Here is a 21806-nt window from a genome sequence, read left to right on the forward strand (position 1 = left end):
AGCAGAGTATATTTCAGGTTGAAAAATGTGGGTAAGTATGGAGAAAGAATGTGAGCGCAATTGTCTATTTAATAAAAAAATAGGTTTCTGGAGGTAGGGTTGGACTCAACTAATTTTCCTTTTATTTTATTTGGGGTAAGCTCACAGTCTGCTTGTGAAGAGTAATACAAAAAGTAGTGTGCTGGTGCCTTGTTTTCCTAGAAGAAACAACTGTTGATTTTAACTTACTAACGCTCATAAACGTTCTTCTGAGCCTCTGTCAACTCTGAAAGACTGAATCATACATGTAAGAGGTAGCTGAGCAAAGGAGAGACTAAATCTGTGGATTGTTGTTGTCTTATACTATGACTCTGTACTGTTGGATATTGTAATCAGAAAAGAGAATTTTACTGGGGGATGGGATGAAATGGTAATTTTTTTTGTTTTGTCATGAAGGTAATTCAAGGGTCTGTATGTGTATTAAGATTTAACATGCTGACAAGACTGCTCCTTCTTTACATTTCTGGGAAAAAAGGTGTTTGTCTCTTTCAGTTAATGCATGATTTGAAGAACAGTTCTCTGAATTTGTTTCATTTCATAAAGTAAAATGATAACATTAAATTTGGATGTAAAGTACCACTTTAAAACTCTGATCATATTTTCATAGAGAGCACAATTGGTGATGTATTCCTGAAATCTGTGTTTTCTTTTCTTCTTTTTTTCTCTTCTCTATCCAAAACCACTTAGCTTGTTTTTCAGAGGGGATATAATTTGGTTTTATTGAAGTTTGGGGAAGAACAATCAGCTTGTGATGTAGGAGAAGTTGTTGTAAATCTGTAGAAGTATTTTAAGACCAGAAATCAGATTTGGGAAAGGGGAGAAGTGGATATATTTTTTTTCCTTTGGGAAGCTAATGCTAAACGGGATGAGAGCAGTAAGGGTTTCTCATTTGAGTAGTGCTTAGCTTTATTAAGCGTATAGAAACTAAGAGTGAAATATTTATGCTACAGTAGCTGTTCGCACTGGTCTGCACTCTATATATAGGCCCTGTACCTGCATATTATTGAGAAAGTCAGAGAAGATACAGAATAAATGTCATAACCTTAAATGAATGTGAATATAGAGTAATGTCTTGGGCAGCTGTTGAAGCAAGTGACATCTTCTTTAAACAGGTGTTATTGATTGAAAGTCTAACAATGTTGTAGTATCGTGACGAGCTTTATGATTTTATCCGTAAATTCTTAATTTGAAGGGTTTAGCATGTTGTTTTCAGTGGGGAAACAATCCCTACAATTAATGTTGATTTAGAAAGGAGTTAGATTTTTTTACTATGACTTACTGTGTCTTGGTCAAGGTGTGAGTTGAATGAAGAAGACCAAGGGTGACCAAATATAGGAAAAGGTGAAGAGAATACTGTGTTTTGCTAGCACTGTAGTTATTTGCAGTAAAGATGTTAGCTTTCATTATAATTTGATTTATTATTGGATGAGAGTTTGTGTGTTTTTTTGAAAGGAAAAAAGGAAGCAAAATCTTCTTATATGTGATGGTTTTGTTATGCAGATTTCCCTGGTTATTTTCTTTTTGCTTGGGATGGGTCTGTATAACAGAGGAGGGGAGGGTTATTATTGGTTCTTTTGAACTGGCAGTTTAATACAGAGGAAAGTGTACGTTTTTCACCATTTTTTTTCTGACTTCAGAATTCTTCCCAGGCTAGAGCCCCTTCCTCTTTCTTAAAATTTAGGGGCCAGGTAGATGCTTAATTATCTTTGCATCAGATGTGGTATATCTAATATCAGCACTTGATACATAATCACAAACAGTTGCTTTTGTGTCTTTGTTTGCCTTTTTCCAAGAGCTGGTGTCTCTCCTGGGTTACCCCGAGCAGTACGTGGATCCAGCTCTTTCTTCTGGCAGTCAAAGTGACTGTTACTAGTTGCAGTGGTTACACATCTCCCCTTTTCTCTGGGAGGGAAAGGAAAGAAAGAGGTGAAAGGTACAAGGGAACTTAAATGGGAACTTTGGGAAAGAGGAGGAGTAACAGCAATTTGCTGTGTGTGAGGCAAAGAGAAAGATGTGTGTGTGCTTAATTGGCAGGACATGGTGCCACTGGATTGCTCATGTCTCTGGCCAGTGGAAATCCTTCGATCCCAGACAACTGTAGTCCACTTGTGACTTATTTCTTCTCATGCTGTTTTCATTACATTGATTTTGTTTGAACACTTTCTAATATCTTTTGTTTCTTTTTGGGGCCAAGAGGGGATTGTGAAGAAGATGGAGCCAAACTCTTGTCAAATGCACAGCAAAAGAACAAGAGGCAGTTGTCACAGCTGCAGCAAGGGAATTTCCAGCCACCTCAGGGAAGGTTGAGTGGAAGAGCTGCCTAGAGAGGCTCTGGAATCTCCATCCTGGATGGTATTTAAAATGCGACTGGACAAAACTCCAAGAAACCTGATCTAAATTTTGAAATCCCCCTTTTCTAAGCAGGGAATTGGACTAGGTGATCTCTAGATGCTCCTTCCAACCTAAATTATGCTGTGATTCTGCAGCTTTATTGGTGTGGTATGGCCTGAGTTGTAGCAGCTCTTTTGATTTCATAGTGATTTTCATCTGTTTTAGAAATGAACTATTTACAATGTGTATTTTCAATAAGGCATGTTTCAGCAGCAGAGATATTTTGTTTGGAAATCTGTTCCTGAACCTCTCATGGCAACTGTATTTGATAGCCTTCCCTAGTAACAGGGTCCTTTCGTAATAGGTAGAAAACATTCCCCAGTTCTCATTTTGCGAAGGCACAGAGCGCAGGAAGAAGAGACACTGATGTGTGAGGGTTAGTGTTACCTGGAGACTTTGTAAAGGATTTCAAGGTGGAATGAAAAACTATTTTTGATCATGGAAAATTAAAGATTTCACTAAAAAAAGAACAAGGTAAGTGGTAATCACTGGTGAAGGAAAGAAAGTAAGTGAGTAGGAAGGATGTAATAGAGGAAGGGGTAGAGATTTGGATGAAATAAAAAGATTTTAGTTTAGCTGCATCTTGCTAACTTGTGGGAAGAAAAAAAACCCCAAACAACCCACAACTTGTTCAAAGCCTTTTTTGCTTGTCCTAGATGACTTTGTTCAAATTTTTTCCTTTCACATTAAAGGCTAAATGCACTCTAGTGCTTGAATAACAGATGTCAGTGGTTTTGTACAAACAGGTGCCATGCTTTTATAAATAACATCTACAGTTCAATTTCACAAGTCCATCTTGTGATTTTGTCCTCAGTAGTTTTAAACATGTGATTCGTTTTCCTTTTTCTTACAGAGATTTCTTCTCAGTCTAAGCTATGAGGTGAAAGGGAGAGTGAATCTTTAATCTTGGCCAATGAGAAAGGATTAATCCAATAATTGTGCTCATGGAGATACAAATATCTCTTCCTTCTCTCTAGGGTGCAGATTATTTCTGCTAGGAGCCTGAATAATTTGCACAGTATGTGCTTATGCATAATTTCCACTGTCTGATGAAGAAGGTGCATGTATGAAAACATTCCCTTGAACTTCAGTCCTAGTCTGGAATGTTCCTCCATGACTTTTGTGAGGCTGAGGCTTTGTAATATCTTCTCTGTGGACTAGGTGTTGTTCTTTCTCTCTTCTGCCTCCTGTTTTTTAGCCTGGGGGAATATGCAAGTGGCAGCCTGAAAATGGGCTTCAGTTTTTACAGGGCATGTTCCTCTTTGTAAGTTGAGCCTGTGAAAGAAAGGCTTTTTTTTTTTTTAACCACCTTCCTGGTCTGTGCAGCAATAAGACATGCAGAACAGGAAGATGAACAACAAAAGAGAGATGGAAATAAAAGCCAGAATTCAAAACAAAGCATGACATATTTTTAAAGCCTTTAGACTCATCTTTATAGCACTTTAAAATGTTGAAGGAAATGCACTATTGTTAAAACTTTTTGATGGTTTTATTTATAAGGTAGAAAAATATTTTCACCATAATTGGGTAACTCTTAATCGTAGCAATTGCATATTTATCAGTATGAGGGGCTGTTATTAATGTAGCTGTCATGCACAAACACATTTCTGCATTAAATCCATTTAGTATGTGCATTATTCGGTCTAGAATGTCACCAGGACATCAAAGCCCCCTTAGGCATAAGAGCACAGTGCCCTGCTGTGGCTGCAGAAAGGGCTTGATCAATAAATGTAACATGTTAATGCAGAGCAAATAGAATAAAAGATTTCTTTGACAAGACATGAAAAATCACCTTGTGGCAGCTGGCATGGTGATGCCATTTCAGCGGAGACACTAGCAAAGTTGATCTGACAAGTAAAGAGGAGAGATGATGGTTATAAGGTGCTTTTGTTTCAAACTTCTTTCTTGACCTGTCAGGTTTTGAAGGAGCCTGAATGGCCCTTTTTTGTCATGTGAAAATTGTAGTCTTAGGCAGTTATGAAGCAGTTATCTCTTCTCAAATTGTGAATGCTGCTGTTTAATTGATTCACTTAGCATTTGAAACTGTCACGCATTAATAATTGCTAAATCCTGTAGATACTGCTCCAGTGTGTCATGCTTAAATGTGTAGTTATCAGAAAATTAATATCCTTAATGAACTGATGCTTTCAAACTAGCATTGCATGAAATCTCTTTTGCCCTTTCATTTGCTGAAGGTATATCAGCCAGTTTTCAGAGAAACCCCTCCCGACAGTTGTGTGGTTTTATTTATTTATTTTTTTGATGCCCAACAAATGCCAGCTTTGCTTTGGGTACATAGTGTGCTCAATGACAATAAATATAGTAATTATGCTGGAGTTGGTAATTAACATAATTATAGTCAATTACGACAAATACAGTGCAGAGCTAAATGAATGAGGGTGAGAAATTAGCAAGCTAATTGATTTACCTTACGTGCTGCTTTTTCCTGCAACTAACAGTTGCAGATTTTCTGCAGGAAAGAGTGTTTACAACCAGCTGATTGTGTTTTGAAATGCTTCTGTCTTGTGGCTCTCACTGCTGTTTCCCCTATGCTGAGGTGAAGAGGATTGAAATATGGGGTAGTGGTTGCAAGGAGAAAGGAGCTGCTTGGTCCTCACTGAATGCTTTGAAGGAAGATGTATGTACTTACTTTAATTTTAGATGCTTCTTCCAGTATTGAAAGGAGAAAAGCCTATGTGATCCTTTACAAAAGATACTGCTTGAGAAATTTTGGACATGTATTTTAATCGCCTTAGATGTGGTCTGAATTATCTAAGAAACATTTATCTGTCTGTCTATTGATGTCAAAGATCTGCAGAGCACTGGATAGCTGAAGGAAGAATTGTTCAAGGAATCTAAATGTGTTGAAACAGTATGCCCTTGTTCAACCATCAGTTTCAATAATTTAAACCACTGGACCAGTAGGGATGCATAATATCATAACATTTGTGCACATTATAATTGCCTGTTTTGTTTCAAGATGATTTATAGTGTCTTGTCTGAAATAAGTGTATTGGAGCTATGGAGTTAATCTGTTTCACTCTCCTTGTTTTTTTCTTTTCTTCAAGCATGACGACAGTTTACTATGTGAAAGAGAATGTATATGTTTAAAAAAATCTTATTGAAGATTTTGTATTGCTCTTTTAAGAAAAATGTTGAGTAGTAGTTGAGATTTCTTTCTTTAAGAAAACAATAATTTACATATGTTTGTAAATTTTATTCTGCATATTGTTTATGGTTTGAAGGTAAATGGAATTGTGTAGAGAGACTTCAGCAAAGAGATAATATTTTCCATGGCTAAGCAATCTGGAATTTATAAATTCTTGGTAACTTTTCTTCTGCTGTTGCAGTAAATGTATCAAGTTCAAGTTAGTAGGTGTGTAGTTTGAGGTGGATACTCAAAGTTTACCCTTAAAGGGATATCCTACAATAAGCACAAGATACTCTTTTTAAATAATGTTGAAATGTTATGGGTGTTTATAAATACTTGTACAGTAACACTGCTAAGAATGGTCAGTCTTTAGAAGCAATTCAGCTCCTAGAATAATTTTGCTGAATTAAATATTTATACATGAGGGATCATTGCAATTATTTACAGATATAATAATCTTTCTGTTGAAGTCTTACATGTTTATTAATCACTGTGGGCTACCTTATGTGTAATTATCTTTCTACTGAAAGAATTTCTTGTTGTATTAGATGGACTGAAGACAAGTATGTTGATGGATTCTTCCTACATGGGTAATACCTAAGGAGTTGTGTAAGAGAAAGTTTTATAGATGTATAACTATTGGAAAACTAGAAGGAGAGCATTACCAGTAACAAAAACAATTACAAACTTCAGCTATTAACTCTGCTTTGGGCAGTTGGTAGACATCAAAGCTAAATCTACTCCTTGCTCTTTTCTTCCCTTCCTTTTCCCTCCCACCATGCCACCCCTTTTTAAAAAGTGGCATTTCAACAAGAACCAGGTGTGATCTGGCTTTTCCCCCCCCCACCTTAAATCTTTGGAAATATTAAAACTATTAAGATACACCTTTTCTCGCATGCAACAGCCATGCCTGTGTTCTGTTGCTTTGTCAACTTTAAATGTGATTATAGAATATTTGCCACTACAAAGCATTATCTGTGTGTATTTTTGTGACTTGTATATTTTCCTGCTGTGTCTTAATTCTGGTTGTTAGTTTATTGTTGTTAGGAAGGGGACCAGTCAATGACTGTTGTTAAAAATACCAAATCAGTGGGTTATAGTATGCACTTAAATATCTCACTGATTTCAGCATACTATACCATGGATGTAAGCTGTTTGGAAAAGTTATTTTTCCAAACTCAGTAATATGTAAATAAGAAGTACTATAAATTGTTGTATTTCAGTGTGGGTGGCTGTTATCTTCTTTATTCCCAGCAGCCTCTCTTTTTGTCCATTGATCCTTGCTTGACTTTTTATGGCCACATAGTCACTAACAGACTGTGAAAACCCTGTTGTATATATACCTCTGACCCCCCGTGCTGGCCATTATCCATTGATTTACAGTACCTGACAGATTGTTTTCTGTCCTGCTTTCCTCAGGAAGGCTTAACATTGTGGAAGGAGTTGTCTTGAGGGTGTATCACGTGGTAGAATTGGGCAAAAACTTTTTACCTGGACCGTTGGCTTAGGGGAGGGTGTAGGTTCATATTATGTACCAGAGAATTCTTGAAAGGATTGCTAGAGCTTGAAATCTGGTAAAAAAATTAAACAGCACAATTTGACATTAAGTAAAATAAGTTTGTGAGCTTTGATTTACATCCTTAATTATAGCATGGTGAATATTGCTATGCTAGTTGGTGAAAGTTCTGTTTTTGGGGAAATCCATGTCAAAAGGTCTGTTGCAATTATGTATAAAGACGAAATCTGTACTTCTGAACAAAGATGAGTGACAAACTGGGACTTGAACAGAGATAGGGTTTCATATTAAACATCCATTGACTCAAGGCTGTTGGTAAATCCTTTTGACTGAGGAGAGCATTTCCCAGTGAACTGGTGTTTGCATTGCGTAATGTTCTTTGTGTTTCAGTGTGTAAGGAGTGAACTGCTTTTTCTTGATCCGAGATTGAAGTTGGATTTTGAAGTGGTGTTGGATGCTAAATCTGCACAATCTGTGGTTGTTCTTTGGGTACCCAGAGCACTTAATTCACTGGCACAGTCAATCCAACTCCTCTTGTGAAAACCAGTCTTAAACTAAAATCAGTTTTTGTGTTGAATTCTGTTCTGAACAATAGGAATCTATGTTAGATTGAGAGAATATCAGTTAATAAATGGAAGACTATCACAGTCTATGGAAAGTATTGGCATTTGGCAGAGAAATAGTTTGATGTACTTGTTTTAGTTTTCAAAGAATGGCAGTAGATTGAAAATAATATCTTGGTGACTGCTCCTGCATAGTCCATGATTATCTGGATTTTAAGACTGAGAAGTACTTTTTTTCAAGAGCATTGGGGGTTAAAGGAAAGGGCATGATAAAGAGCATTTGTTAAATACAATAATCAGATGGATCATTATTACTTTCTGACTTCCTTAATCTCTCTCACTCTAAAACAGTATTTCCTTATCATTGCTGTTGTGAAACAAGAGCGAAGGACTGCAGAAATAACTGTTGTCTGAGGACAAGGAGCTTGGCTGAAGGGAAGAACCTGCATTAATCCTGGAATTATTGTCTCTATCTTTTCCTCTCTATTTTGTTGAAAGGTATCTTCTTCTCACCTTAATGCAATATAAAAGATTCTCAGCATATAGTTGCAGATGTCAAGAACTTGACTAGCTTTGCTGATTCCAATCACTAAGGAGGGCCTCAGTCCTCCAGTGTTCAACAAACCTGCTGGTGGTCATGGTACAAAAAGCTGCTTGGCATTTGGCAGGAAAATACTTATGGAGCTTCTGCTTATGCATCACTTGTTTGTCTATGTGGTCTTGCATGGTTTGTGCTATTTTTGAGATCTTGCATTTTACATAAATCATCTTTACGTAAATTATCCTGGAGATGATTTTTCAGATGAACAAGACTCTCCCCAGACCCTTCTCTCGTGCAAGTGTGAAGAGTGAGGAGCATGGAAGTGCAAAAGGTCCATGTATTTTTCTCAGGCTCTGGATTCCGCATGTCAAACCAGACATGCTATACAATAATTATACTGTCTTTAGGGTCATGGTTAATGCACTGTTGTAGCTCAGTTGCAGGCTTTACTCATGGACTGATGCTTGCAATTATGTGACATTTTATAATTTTTATTTATATTTTTGTTTTGTTTCTCCTGGTCTTCCCTTTTGATGATGCTTAGTGAGTTGCTCACTGGTAGTGCTGGAATATTATTTCCTTTCTTAATACTTTGTTCTGCCTTTTTCATTTAATTTGTCTGCTGAGTTTATAAATGGAAGTGGTGAATGTTGTTTGTGTAATACAGCCATCAGCACTGCTCATGTTTCCAGGAAACCTTGCTACGATGAGAGACTAGAGTGGTAGAAATAAGTTTTAAAAGACACAAGTCAGAGTTCTAATGTTAGGGGGTAGGTTAATTGATCCAAAAGTCAGGGAGGTTGATAGACTCTTTCAGATTGGGCCCATAGTTCTCTTCAGGTGCTTAAGTGTCTGCTGTTTTTCCTGTGCAGTTGGTATATGAACTGTATTGGCAGATAGTAATAATTGGATGTATGCACAAGGCCAGCTCACTTTTTTTCATAGACAGCATAGTATGTGTTGGCTGCTGCTGACAGTTTACTGGCATTTAATGCACACACAGAGACATACACACCCCCTCACACAAAAAATAACATCTTATAAATAAAGATCTTTAGGACATATGTGTATTTCCTTTATATATAAGTATGGTATATGTATTATATGTATATGAATTATATTTTTAATCTATATAATCTATAAACTTGAGGGTGATGCTCAAGTATTTTTCTACTTTGATTCAGGACTTGTGATAGGACTTTGTCAGTGATAACCTTTTCACTTATAACCTTGAAGGAGGGAACACATTACTTAGAGGTTGCTTGCAAAAAACATTCAGTCTCTTGAGCATAAAATCTCTTAAAGTGCAAGGAAATGCAGCAGAATTGTCCTTGAACTATTTGAGATTTGTAAGGTCCAAGACTTGGTGAAGTGCAATGACTCTTCAAGGCCATGTGGCCACAAAAGCACTGGATGAGGATGCTGTATTTTAGACTCTCAGGACTTTCAAGACATTTTAGTTGAAGAGATAAGAAAAACTTATCATAGTTGACCTAGTTACTTAAGTGATAAAGTGTAGTGATTATTCTAAAGCACTTAAAGGCTGAAAGAAAAATGTTCTAGACAGGCCAGGGATTAACAGTATATTGAATATTCTTAAAGCTCTGCTTCCAACATAGTTATGTTAAGATAATTTGACAGTCCAGTGTGTGAATGTTCAAATCACAGCTGCTCAAGGATCCGAACATTTTCTACCTATTATCTTGCATTTAATACACTCTGTATCTTGGACAGTGAAGTGCTTTGGAATAGCACAGAAACAGTCATATGTGAAGGTGATTAGACTGGAATTGCTGTGGGAAAAATGGTCAAGTACTGTGTTTTCTAGTAATGGAAACTGAGCCACCTAAGCGAGAGGCTGTGTATGTGTCCAGTTTACTTTCTTCCCTCACTCTGTGCTGCCTTTTCTCCCCACTGCCTTCATCTCCTTAAATCAGCAGAAGGCTGCTGAAGGTGCTGCTGAGTGATTTGGGTGCAGGTGCAATGTGAGGTTCCTGTGATCTTGCCAGTGGTCTCTCTCTTTTGTTCCCTGTGTTGCTCATAATGGAGCCAGCTGTTGGGTCTGTTCATGTGCAGTATTGGTTCTAGTTCTGCTAGGTACACAATTAGTAAATTGTCTGCCAGTCTAAGTGGGGAATGTCACAGGGCAGTTCAGTTTCTTTCACTGTCAATTCTTTAGCTTCCTTTAAATAAGTCGTATCAAATAGTCTCTTACTACCACTAATAGAAGGGCTTTTGAAATTTGGATGTACCTCTAATGAGAATCTGTCTCAACCTATTTAATGTGGGGCACTTCTCTGGGACTGAATTATAGACTCTACAACCAGAGGTGGTTTGAAACAAGAGGTTCACCTGCATTTAAATGATTGAGCAGAAGAAGTTTCTAAAATTAAGGAGACTAGTGTATTACTGTAGATTTTGTCACGCTTCGTGGTAATTGGTCAATGGAGGAAGAAAGAACAAATGTCTTCATTGAGCTAGAAGTGAATGGGCACGCGTTTCTTTGTATGTTTTAGTATAGCATATAAAAGTCTAGGTTGCTGTAGTCCTAGTATTTTAAAACCTAGTGGAATGGTGAAGTCAGCTTTAAGATAATCTTGTATTTTTTTTTTCCCTATTTTCTTTCTGAGAGGGACCATAAATGCACTGGAAGCATTTAAGACTAGTGTGGGTAGAAATAGTAGTACTAGAAACCCATCAAGACAGCTATTAGTTGTAAAGTTGATATTTGTATTTACAGCATAGCCTATTCCTATCCTATAATATGGAATGAATAAATAATTCCTATATTGTAGCAGATGCACCTTAGTAGGCAGAATAGCATCACAAATGGTCAATAAGTTTCATTCTATACACAGAAGATCAAATGTTTCAAGTTCTCTACCTTAAATTCAATGCACTGTGATGTCATAATCTAAATCAGATTTTCTGTATGATTCCCTTACTGCGTATTTCCATACAATTCTCATTCTTAGGGGGAAAACAAAACTAGGGAAAAAGACTTCTGGACCCAAGTGAGTGGAGTGAAACCTTATTCACACCTGTCTTTTCCCAAGTAAAAAAACAGAAGAAAGTCTGCAAAAAAGATAAGTAGGTACAAACTTAGGATAAAGGTTTCTCTGTAAGTTCCTAATATCAAATATCTGAACCTCTGTGCCAAGAAATTTGCTCAATTAAATTATACTTTTCTGCTTTTCAAACCACTTGCAGAAAATAATGGATATTTTCTTTCACTAGATTTTTGTATGCTGAACACAAATGAGGTTCTTGTTGTTCAAATCTATCTCATTGACTAGAAATAACCATATTCATATTATAGAGTGCATTCACATCAATGCATGTTATGTAGAAAGCTAAGTATTACTTAGAGACCTGCATAAGATGGGCATTTCTCTGCAAAATTTTAAAATCTGTTCTTGTCTTTTGCTACAGAACACTTTATGTATGTATGTATGTATGTATTTAATTAATTATTTATGTTAAGGCCCTCATCTCTTAAAGTGAGCATTGAATAGAAAGCAAATTGCTGTTGAAGTTCCCTCTCTGGTGATTTCAGCTAATTCAACCACAACTAGTGTATCAAAAAGAGTAAACAATTCTCCCCTTCTTTACCACGTAGATTCCAACAAGGAGATCTTTGACCCTATGTAAAGCCTTATCATGTAAAGCTTAACATGATAGACTTTTTTCAGATTCTTGTGTGAGTCATGCTAAGGCTCCATGTGCAGACTTGACAGTGCCTGTCTGTGCTTGGCATTATAACTTTAGGATTTTATGTTGTTTAAATATACTAAAATGTACCCTGTATCAAACTGCAGGTGCTGCTACACTTCTATTACAGCACGGTAACACTTGCCTCATAAAAACTCTGAGGCTTGTGAAAGAGTTAAGCAAAGCAGCCAGAAATGGTTTTCAGCTTTTACTTTTCAGATACAACCTTTTAAGCATACCTACATTTACCTGCAATGGCAATCGTTTTGCATTTTAATGACAAATCAAGTATGCTAACTTGCATTTGAAACGAAAGTGCCTTAAATGTCTCTGGCTGTCAGAATGAGATGTTAGGAGCTTGATGAAAAGAGAACAAAGAAGACAAAGTATGAAGCCTAGATACAGAGCAAAATGAAATAAAACCTTGTATGGCCTGTCAGGGGTGTCAGTTGATATTCCTATCTAAAGCACATTATAGTATTACTTTGCAGCTCATAGCTTACTCATCTGTCTTTTTTAATTCATCACATTCTAGCCCACATCTTTTAAGTCCCATGTGTCAACAATGGAAGAAATCTGTTAATTGACAAATGAGTGTCACAAATGTGAATTGGTGCCTTTACATCAGAGGCAGGTAGTCTCTGTTGTTTTTTGTCGGCTCTATTATTGGCATAAGCCAGTGTAAGACATCTGTCTTTGCCAGAATGAGAGATGACAGCCAGAGAAGGGCTGTCATTGTTTTAGTGCATGTTCATTCTGCTGAGATACTGTATAAAGATAAAATGTCAGTTAAAAGAATATGAAAAACTATCGGGAGGAAGTCCTTAAATTACTTGGGAAGGGGATCTGGGAATTGGTGCCAGAATTGAAATCCGAACGTTCCAGTTTGCATCTATCACATCAATTTAAAAATAATACTTTCTGAGTAACTGGGTCAGTTTATAAGGCATTTAGGAAAACGTTATGTTGTGTTGGCATAATTAGCTCATAAGATGGAAAGAAAAACGTATCTTCACAGGATATGAGTTTATTACAAGTTCATTTTTCAAACATGTATAGAATTGTCTCAATAAAAATATGCTATGTAACATCTCTAGTGTTGATTTGCATCTGTTTTGAAATATTGAAATTGCTCCGTTCCAATTTCTTTTTCTGTTATAGTTCTATTTTAGATTGATGAATAACATAATGAAATAAAAAGCATAGCCAGCTGTGAGTTGATGAGACAATTAATAGGAAGAAAATTATTAACATAGTTTCAGGGTGTCTAGAGGGTGTACAGTATATAAAAGTTACTCCCAAATCACTAAATCCCTTTATTGCAATAAATGACTTTTTAATCTTGGATAGCACAAAAGAGAGGAGGAAAATGTTTTAATGGAGGTGGTAGAAAGGGGGAATAGAATTAAAATGTCATAAAAGGCTGCCATTTTACTTTTTACTTTATATCAAAAGTCATAAGAAAGGCAGATTGGCACTTTTATCTTCAGCAGCTCTTACAATCAACCCTGTGCTGTACAGGACACTCACTGGGTAGCCCCCTCCTTCCCAAATGATCTGTCAGTTGCGTTCTAAATGACCTTGTCTGAACTTGAGGCATTTTGAGGACTACGTTGACACAATCTGGTGAAGAACGAGCTCTAGATCTGTGGGCTGGCTGAGTGGAGGTTTCAAGATGGATGTCCCTGAACTGCAATTTATTATAAGTCTTAATTTTAAAGTTACTTGGGTTTTGCATTTGAAATAGGGCTGTCAATATAGCAAATCCGAGATGTTCTGGATTATGATACTAGTTAATATAGGTAAAATTGTCATTCATAACTTTGTAGGATTTGTGTTTTCTTTTTTTCATTTTTTTTTAAACTTGCTTCTAGGAACTAATTGAGTAGCAGAAAAAATATCAAACCAATATTCTCTTTTCCCTTCCCAGCACCTAATGTGGTGCTCTCAAATTTTGTTTGTCTTTGACTACTCTGTTTATCTCCAAGTATCTTCTGGCTCTTTCACTTCAGTCCATGATTAATGTTGATTGTAAATTTAATTATTGATACCAATTACAGAGTTTAATACTTCTAATAGGTGATAGTAATTTTATGAGTCTTCTGTGTCTTAGGGTCTAAAAAGCTAAGAATGAGTAGCATGCAGCTTCCTTTTTTTTAAAAAAGTATTTGGATAGAAGTATTGCTGCTCTGTAAATAGATTTCCTATAAAATGAATACTAAGAGAAAAGGTTGTTCTTCTCGTGAAGGTCTGCTTGGTTTTTTTTCTTTAAAAAATTAGTCTTTTCAAAGTTCTTTGGAAATAGTTTTGCTAGACAATATTTTAAAATATTATAATCTATGTAAACCAAGAAGTGTTTGCTGCTTGTATTACAAAGGTTTGTGAGCCTTGGATGCCTGTAAGTTTGTAGTGAAAGCTTCATTCTTTCATTTCCAGCCTTCATTGGTTCTAAGTAGATGTTTAAATTTCCAGTCAAAAGCCATACTGTTGGTATCTAAATTGCTAGGCATGTCTTCTCAGGCAGTTTTTCATCATGTGCTTTGAAGTTCATTTTCCTTTGAGAAGTGGAAAGACAACACTGGCTCCATTTTACAGATGGCAGAACTCAGTTGTGAGGAGGCCTCGTTCATTAACTATACATGCCAAATATAATTATCAGCTCTTCATACCAGCTTGCATAAACCACTTCTGCATTGGGGGACCAGTAATGGCTGACACCTGTCCACTTACCAAATCAGAAATGATCCTAGAGACAGTTTATTCTCATGTGTTGCTTGGCTGCACTCTTTGGTACCTGATAATGGATGTGTCACAAGGTGGTGATACAGCAGAGACTAAAAGGAAATATGCTTTATAGACTTAGAAGAAATTCTAGTTTTCTTTTGGTTAAGTGGTATATAATTATAGAATTAATAAAGGTAATGGTAAAAGAGATTTGGACTAAGACTGTATTTTCTATTATTGATTCTCTTTCTTCTATTTCTTCCTTTTCTAACTAAAAATTAAGAGATCAGAAGGATAAGTTGGAATGCCATATCTGGTCTCTCTAAAGAACTGATTTAATTTCATCATGAAAATTCATATGCAGGACATACAGATGGAGTTAGTTAAGTTACTGCCCTGTTTCATGCCCAGTGCTTACATGAGGATGCCATGAAGCTTGTGGAATTCTGCTTTGGGAGCATGTGTTTGTGGGACAGTATTGTCACAGTTAAATTAGTTCTGGAAAGGGAAGATACAGGAATATGACTACAGAAACGTTGTACATGTGTATGCTCATACCCTCTGGGTGATTCCCTTTCCGACTGCCAGCTGTCATACAGAATCTGAAACTGACAAAAATGTATTGGGTAGTATTTAGAAACTTGTCAGTGGTAATGGCTGGATCTCTGATTTCAATTATCACCTACTAAATTTAGGCTAATGTAGTGCATTTGTAGACCTGTTGAATGCACTTGACATCATGTTTAAAATACTTGAAACTGCACTGGTTTTTGATATCATATGTTGACCACTTTCTTTTTCCTGTTCACATCTGGTGCATGGCAGCAGGCATCCCATGTGACCTATAAAAACTTTGGTTGTGCTAGTTTGAGTTTCTTTTTCTTCTTCAGATTCTATTTCAGCAGAGAAGACAGTAGTCTGAGACTACAATTACTTTAACGAAACACTGCTCTGAGATCTGTAATTCACCCTTTTCCCCCCACCTCCAGTACAATCAGTGTGTAAACAGCATTTTAAGCTTTATTCCTATTGTTTGGCTTTAATTTCTCTTTGAAAATCCTTGGTCACTTGGGTGCTCTTAAAGCTATTTTAATAAAGAAATTACCTATAGTCACTATTTTTCTGCATCTGGATGAGGTTTCAGGTAGAATCTGATTATACACCTTTTTTTGTTATATTAGCAGAGATTAATGTTTAAATCCAAAGTACTGAGTTCTGCTTTGCTTACTTTGCAAACATTTTATGTGCTATTACTTTAGGACTATTTAGGGGGATTATTTAAAAACAAAAGTTTATTTTTTTTCAAGTACTGCAATACTTCATTGGAGTGCTGCAAACCAGTTTTCCGTCTTCTGATCTTGTACTCTTTCCATAGCCGTCTTCCTCATACGTATTTATTAAATTTATATGCTGGTGTTTGCAACTCTGAACTTACCTCCTAACTATTGAAATAGTAACTGTTGAAGTAATTTGTTTGATAGTACTCAGGAGTACTAATCATCACAGATTTTAGTTTGTGTCTTCCTGTTTTTGTTAAAATATTGTGAGCTTTTAAAGTTACATCCACATCTGCATACAACTAATATAAATAGTAAAGCAGTCTTCAAATATGCGTAGGCTACTCTGAGTAAGTTCATTGTCTATGTCTTGATAGCTGCATAAACAAACCTGGGGAATTTTGTAAGAATAAATCTCCTTTAAAGCAAGATCTCTCTGCTTATACTAATTTTGCTGCGTTTTGATTTCTTATTTCTGAGAGTATATTTTTCAGTAGCATTCTCAGTGGTGGTTAGCAGATTCTTTTCCTGCCTAATGCTTCCAAACATCCTTTAGATTACTTCTTGTTAAGAATCTCAAAGTTGTTTTAAACTGAAATTATTACTAAAAAGCCCTGAACATGTTGTCTCTGAAATACAAGACATAGGAGCAGAAGCTTTCGAATTGGGTGTTGGAAACATTCCTACTGGGAGAGGAAACAGATCTTGAGGGTGGAATTTCAGTAAAGTTGAATGTCGGCCTTCTGATGAAATGTGTAAGGATGTACAGCCTTACTGATGATTTGTCACTTACAGAATTTGAAGAAGTGTCTTGGATGCTAAGTTTCAGGAATAGTTTCCTCTTATGCTTATTTGCATTGGATTTTGTTTTGGTGTAGGAATTGTCTATGATTCCTTATAAATTCTCTGAGCCAAGCATGGATGCAGATGCATGGATGCATTCAGTAGTTGTATGGGATCTACCTAGTGGCTTCATGGTGTTATCAAAGTTACCATTTAAAAGGAGCAATGTTTACTATTCTGATTTAAGCTTGTCCAGTTTAAGCCTAAAATTCATTACTGATCACGAGTCACAAAAAATGCCTATGTAGCTGTATTACATCCAGCCTATAGATGCAATCTATATTTATTTTGCTTTCATAGAGATGTTTTTCTTAGTGGAGGATTCATTTAATGTGAGCCTAATGTTGTTTTTATTTTTCCTTGGATGTTTGAAAAATGAAACCTCAGGACTGAGAAATTCGACATATAAATTTCAATCATAAACTAACAACAGTCTTAAGTTTTTAAACTTGCAGAAGTGTTTTGCTCTGTTATAGGTTTCTTTAGTAGTTTGAAATCTCCTGATGTGTAGGTTCTGTCCTGTGTCCTCATTTCTAACAGGCTTTGCTGCTCCCAGAATTCTGGTTTACTGGAGCTGTGCAGGATGGGTATTTCACTTGTTTGGTTTGATATGTTTTCATGATAGTGTATTGGTTTGCAAATATGGGGAATTTCTGTACTGCTCTACTTTACTAACCTTTCTGATTGCTCTGTACTCAGTTCTTCTCAAATCATTCCTGTGCTGCCTGACTGCTACCTTGGATGACCTAGTGATGGACAGTTGAGTTGGCTTCCACTTTATTTCCACAAATTCTTCAGTTCTGTGTGACTGCAAGAATCTTTCCTCTGTTTCCAGGTATCTTATTTCACATAATAATGTAGTGCCTACCAACCATGTTTCTACAGCACGTAACTGTGCTTTTGCCTTTTCTTGAAGTCAATGGGACAGTTATTGCTTTCAGTACATCAGGGTGGAACTTCTTCGCAAATATGTGTTGTTCTTTAATGTGTGTCTGTTGTAGATGGTGCATCTGCTGTCTGCTTGCTGTGTCAAAAGAGTCATACTTGAAAACTAGGGAGGGAAAATTAACATGTTGCTATTCTCTCCTTGTAAAAGCTGATAGATCTAATAATATAATAAACATAATAAAAGTGCATGTTATGGTAATGAACTTTAAACTGTAAGGTTCAGGAATGATATTTTATATAAGCATACAAATTAGGTATGTTTTATGTATCTGTAAAGGAGGAAGGTAAATACCATGCTATTTACTATAATTCATGAGCCCCATCAGAAATAAAATTCTTAAAGTGTATTAAACTTAATCCTTTTGTTAAGGGCTTTTTTCTGTTTTCTTGTTGTTTCTTGGGAATGTTTCATCAACAATCGTAGTCCTGTAAAGCAATTGCTGTGTAATAATCAGAGATCACTGGGGAGAATTGTAATAAGAAAAACAAATTTTATTTAGTGGACAAATAATTAGTTTACTAAGAAGAAGCAAAAAGCAGTACACAATCTCATAAAAGCCAAAAAGAAGGGACAAAAGTAGAAGGGATTGAATGCTTGTCTTTCTTATTAACATGTGTCTTACTTTCAGTTCATAACTTCCGTCACACAGTGCTGTCCTTCCCTTGAATGGTCTAAACACCCTGGCATAGATGACATTAATTCTTGTTTGAAATGTGAGCAAATATTAATTTATTTCGCTGAAGAGGAAATAAGATAAAAACAAGGGAAGTTCATGTTTGGAAAGAGTAGAAAGTTGATATTGATACTGACTTTGCTTTCTGATAACCCTTTGTGATGCTTTCTCATTGCACGACTTTTGCAGGAGGGTGCTGGTGGGTTACATGAAGACAAATGTCTTTGGAACAAAGACTCTTTTCTGTCAAAGCTGGAAGATAGTTTTGGCTCTTCTTTTTTATTATTATTGTTTTTAATTTTTTTTTCTTCCTGCCCGTCTTCAGAGAAGTCTAAGAAAACTGCTGGCACTGACAGAAGATGAAAATATGATTTATGCTGACATTATGTATTACCCAAGCAAATCTGTTTTGTGAAAGACAGTTTTTTATGGTGTGGAAATAAAGAATCAGTGAATGGTTCTTGAAGGAGTATTAGTCAGACTTTTCTTGCCTCTATCACGACTGCCCTACCCCTTCTTTTCCTTTTCTACTTTGTCTGTCTTTAGGGATCTTAATATTGATGCTAGCTACAAATGGTTGTTAAACAAATTTTCTTCAGTCCTTAAGCATAGCTACTTCATGTGGGTTGATGTAATAAAAGGTGTAATGTAATCTCTGCTGTGAGACTAGAGGCCATACCCAGCTATAGCAGTCTTGATACTGATTTTCTGACTCCCACAACATTTCATTACAAATTCCATTTAGAGGTAGTAAGTTTCCTTTGCTGACAAACTGTAGCAGCATCTACTAAGTTGGGTTGGGTCTGCTTAAAAGTTGTTGTTTTCGAACAGTATTCCATTTGTGGACATCTGACTTAGTTAAGCTGAACTTTGGCTATCAAATGCTGTGGATATGACTAGTCACAGTGTTTGTTGAGATGATGTTATCTGCAGCAGCAGAGAAGAAAACAGGTGAATAAAATACAGACCATATTCCAACATTGAACCGGTTAAAAAGAAACCCAGCTGGATAAGGTAGGTAGATTACACTAGTTTTACAGATAATTCTAGGCAGTAAGGCTGAAAAGAAGGTGAGGTTAATTGTGTGAATGGCTGGAAAGATGTGATGACTTAGTGTAAGTTTTAAACTGTCACTTCAGCAAAATTCTCAGTCCAAAAAGCAGTATCTTGGCTGAGACACTGAGGGAGCTGGGACACCGACCATCTGTTGGCTGCTGGGGATACAAATGATTCCAGAGAGAGGGATGTAAACCTTGTAAAACCTTTTCATTTGAAGTTAGGTAAAATATGGACTTTTACAGCTGTTTAATTAAGTTCTTTCAATTGGAATTATTAGCTCCAAGGAAATACAAAATACACAGAACCAATTGGGGTGATGTCTAAATTGGTACTTAATAAATGCTGCTTGATCCTTCCATAGTGGATAATAGTTAGCCACCTGCACTCTGCCTAGTGTCTGAGGACTCAGTGCATCCTTTTATACTAAAAGAAAAGTAGCATAAAAATAGCTGCTTATACAACACCTCTGTGCTAAAAAACCCTCAAACCAATGGTACAACCATTGTGCCAATGGTACAAAGCTGACTGTGATGACTGTTCAAATGACCAATCGTTTGCTTTTTGAATATTGTTTCCTTGTTGTGTAGGTTGGACATTTGATATAAAGTAAGTATTTAAACAATTTTTTCTCTTATATACCCTTCTATATACCATGTGTGCATTTTTCTTTCCAGCTAATGCTGTTGTGTCGAGGAGGAGCAAGGTTTGCAGTGGAACATAGCCTTTTCAGAAAATAGTTTGTAACTTGGTAGTTCTGTCTTGTGTCAGGCAAGATGCTTCCCATGAGTTTGTATGAAGTTTTTTGCCACTGCAAAAAGATAAGAAGGAAGGTGCAGCTGTCCCCACAAAAGCAAAATCTGGAGTCTTACTGGTATGTGGAGGTGTTGCTCCTGAGTAAGGCAGGGGCTTCTGGCTCATGGTGAATTCTGAGCTTGTTCAGTGCAATGCGTTGAATCTCTTGTCCTACCTTTGCCATGAGTCAGTGCTTTGCAGGGAGCTGAGAGTTAATGTGTCTTCTTTCTGTACAAAGCAAGGGCTGCCATGTGATTTGGAGTCCTGTCCCTCATTTCCCCTCACTTTGAGCAGTGGTATGCTATATTGCTGTAATTCCTGAAATGTTGTGATTGATTTTTATTTAATATGTGTTAGGCCTCAACCTTTTTTCCTTTTAACCTTGTCAGATTTCTCTCCAGTATTCCTCCTTCTTCTATTTTGAAACCATTAAACTCTTGTAATATAAATTGATTTACTCCTCAGCTTTGGTAAGTATTTTTGAGAAACATGGAGAAACTGATGCATGCAGAAAAGTTGGGTTTTTGGGGTGGTGGAAGGAGACCCTGAATGTCCTGGGCAGAGCTTTGGAGATGGAGTCTTTGAACACTTCCAGTTATCTTGTAAGTTATTCAACGTAATCTATATAAAGACTACAGCAAAGTTGGTAAGGATTGTTTCATTATCTATAGAAAATAGCATAGCAGTACTAACTGTCTATATAGTATATATCTCTGTATAGTATGATGTAGACTGTCATGGCCTCTGAAAAGATGGCTGGTTTTTTTCCAGTTAAGTGACAGTCATATAGCATGCACTTAACCATGTTCTTAATTGTTTTGTAATACAGGAGTGGAGTTAATGTCCTCATGTGCTTTGCTGAGTCAAGATCTTGGTGGGTTCCTGTACTCATGTTTCATGCTGTTAACTCTCTACCAATGTTCTTTCTGTTAATAGTGATCAAGTCACAAAGCAATTATACTCCCACAAGCTGTCCTTTAATAACCTTTGTCATTTGTCAAAGTGCATTAGGGCCTTGCATATTTTTACAGGGAAGCTACTGGTCTTCATGAATTAATGGAGTGTTCTGATGTGCCAGCTCATCTTCCTTGCCAAATTGCTGTTGGTTTAGAGGGGAGCTCACATCAGTTTAAAGAAATATCTTCTACCTTTCTCTTAGAAAGATTTTCAAACAAGGTTAAAATCTTAGCAACAATCAACAAACAATGCTCATTTGAACCAGCTCAGCCTTCCAGTTTGGCAAAGCTTAGATTTTAAGCTTTTAAATTATCTTTGGATGTGAATGTAACTTGTATTAAACTAGAAAAGGTATAATGATCTTCATATGCTTAACTGTGACAGTCTTTTCATAAGCATATATTTATGGTGCTGCACCTCTGTGAGTATTTTGGGACTTATGATCCTGCTGTTTATACTACAGAGGTGTAACTCAGTGTGATCTTGTCTTCTCCACTTATTTTGTTTCTTAAGAAAGTGTTATAACTGCAAGCAGTCAGGGTGTATTCCTCGTTGTGATTTGCCAGCATGAAGTAGATATTTGGGGATGGCATGTTGTTGAGTTACCTCCTATAGAGGAA

General features: G+C 36.5%; 1 protein-coding gene across 1 annotated transcript in view; it reads left to right on the forward strand.

Annotated features, from left to right (window-relative positions):
* LRMDA (leucine rich melanocyte differentiation associated) overlaps positions 1–21806 on the forward strand; it is a 636729-nt gene that overhangs the window by 31917 nt on the left and 583006 nt on the right. The window lies entirely within an intron of this gene.

The sequence above is a fragment of the Geospiza fortis genome, unplaced genomic scaffold (genome assembly GCF_000277835.1).
Source record: "Geospiza fortis unplaced genomic scaffold, GeoFor_1.0 scaffold130, whole genome shotgun sequence".
Taxonomy (NCBI): Eukaryota; Metazoa; Chordata; class Aves; order Passeriformes; family Thraupidae; genus Geospiza; species Geospiza fortis.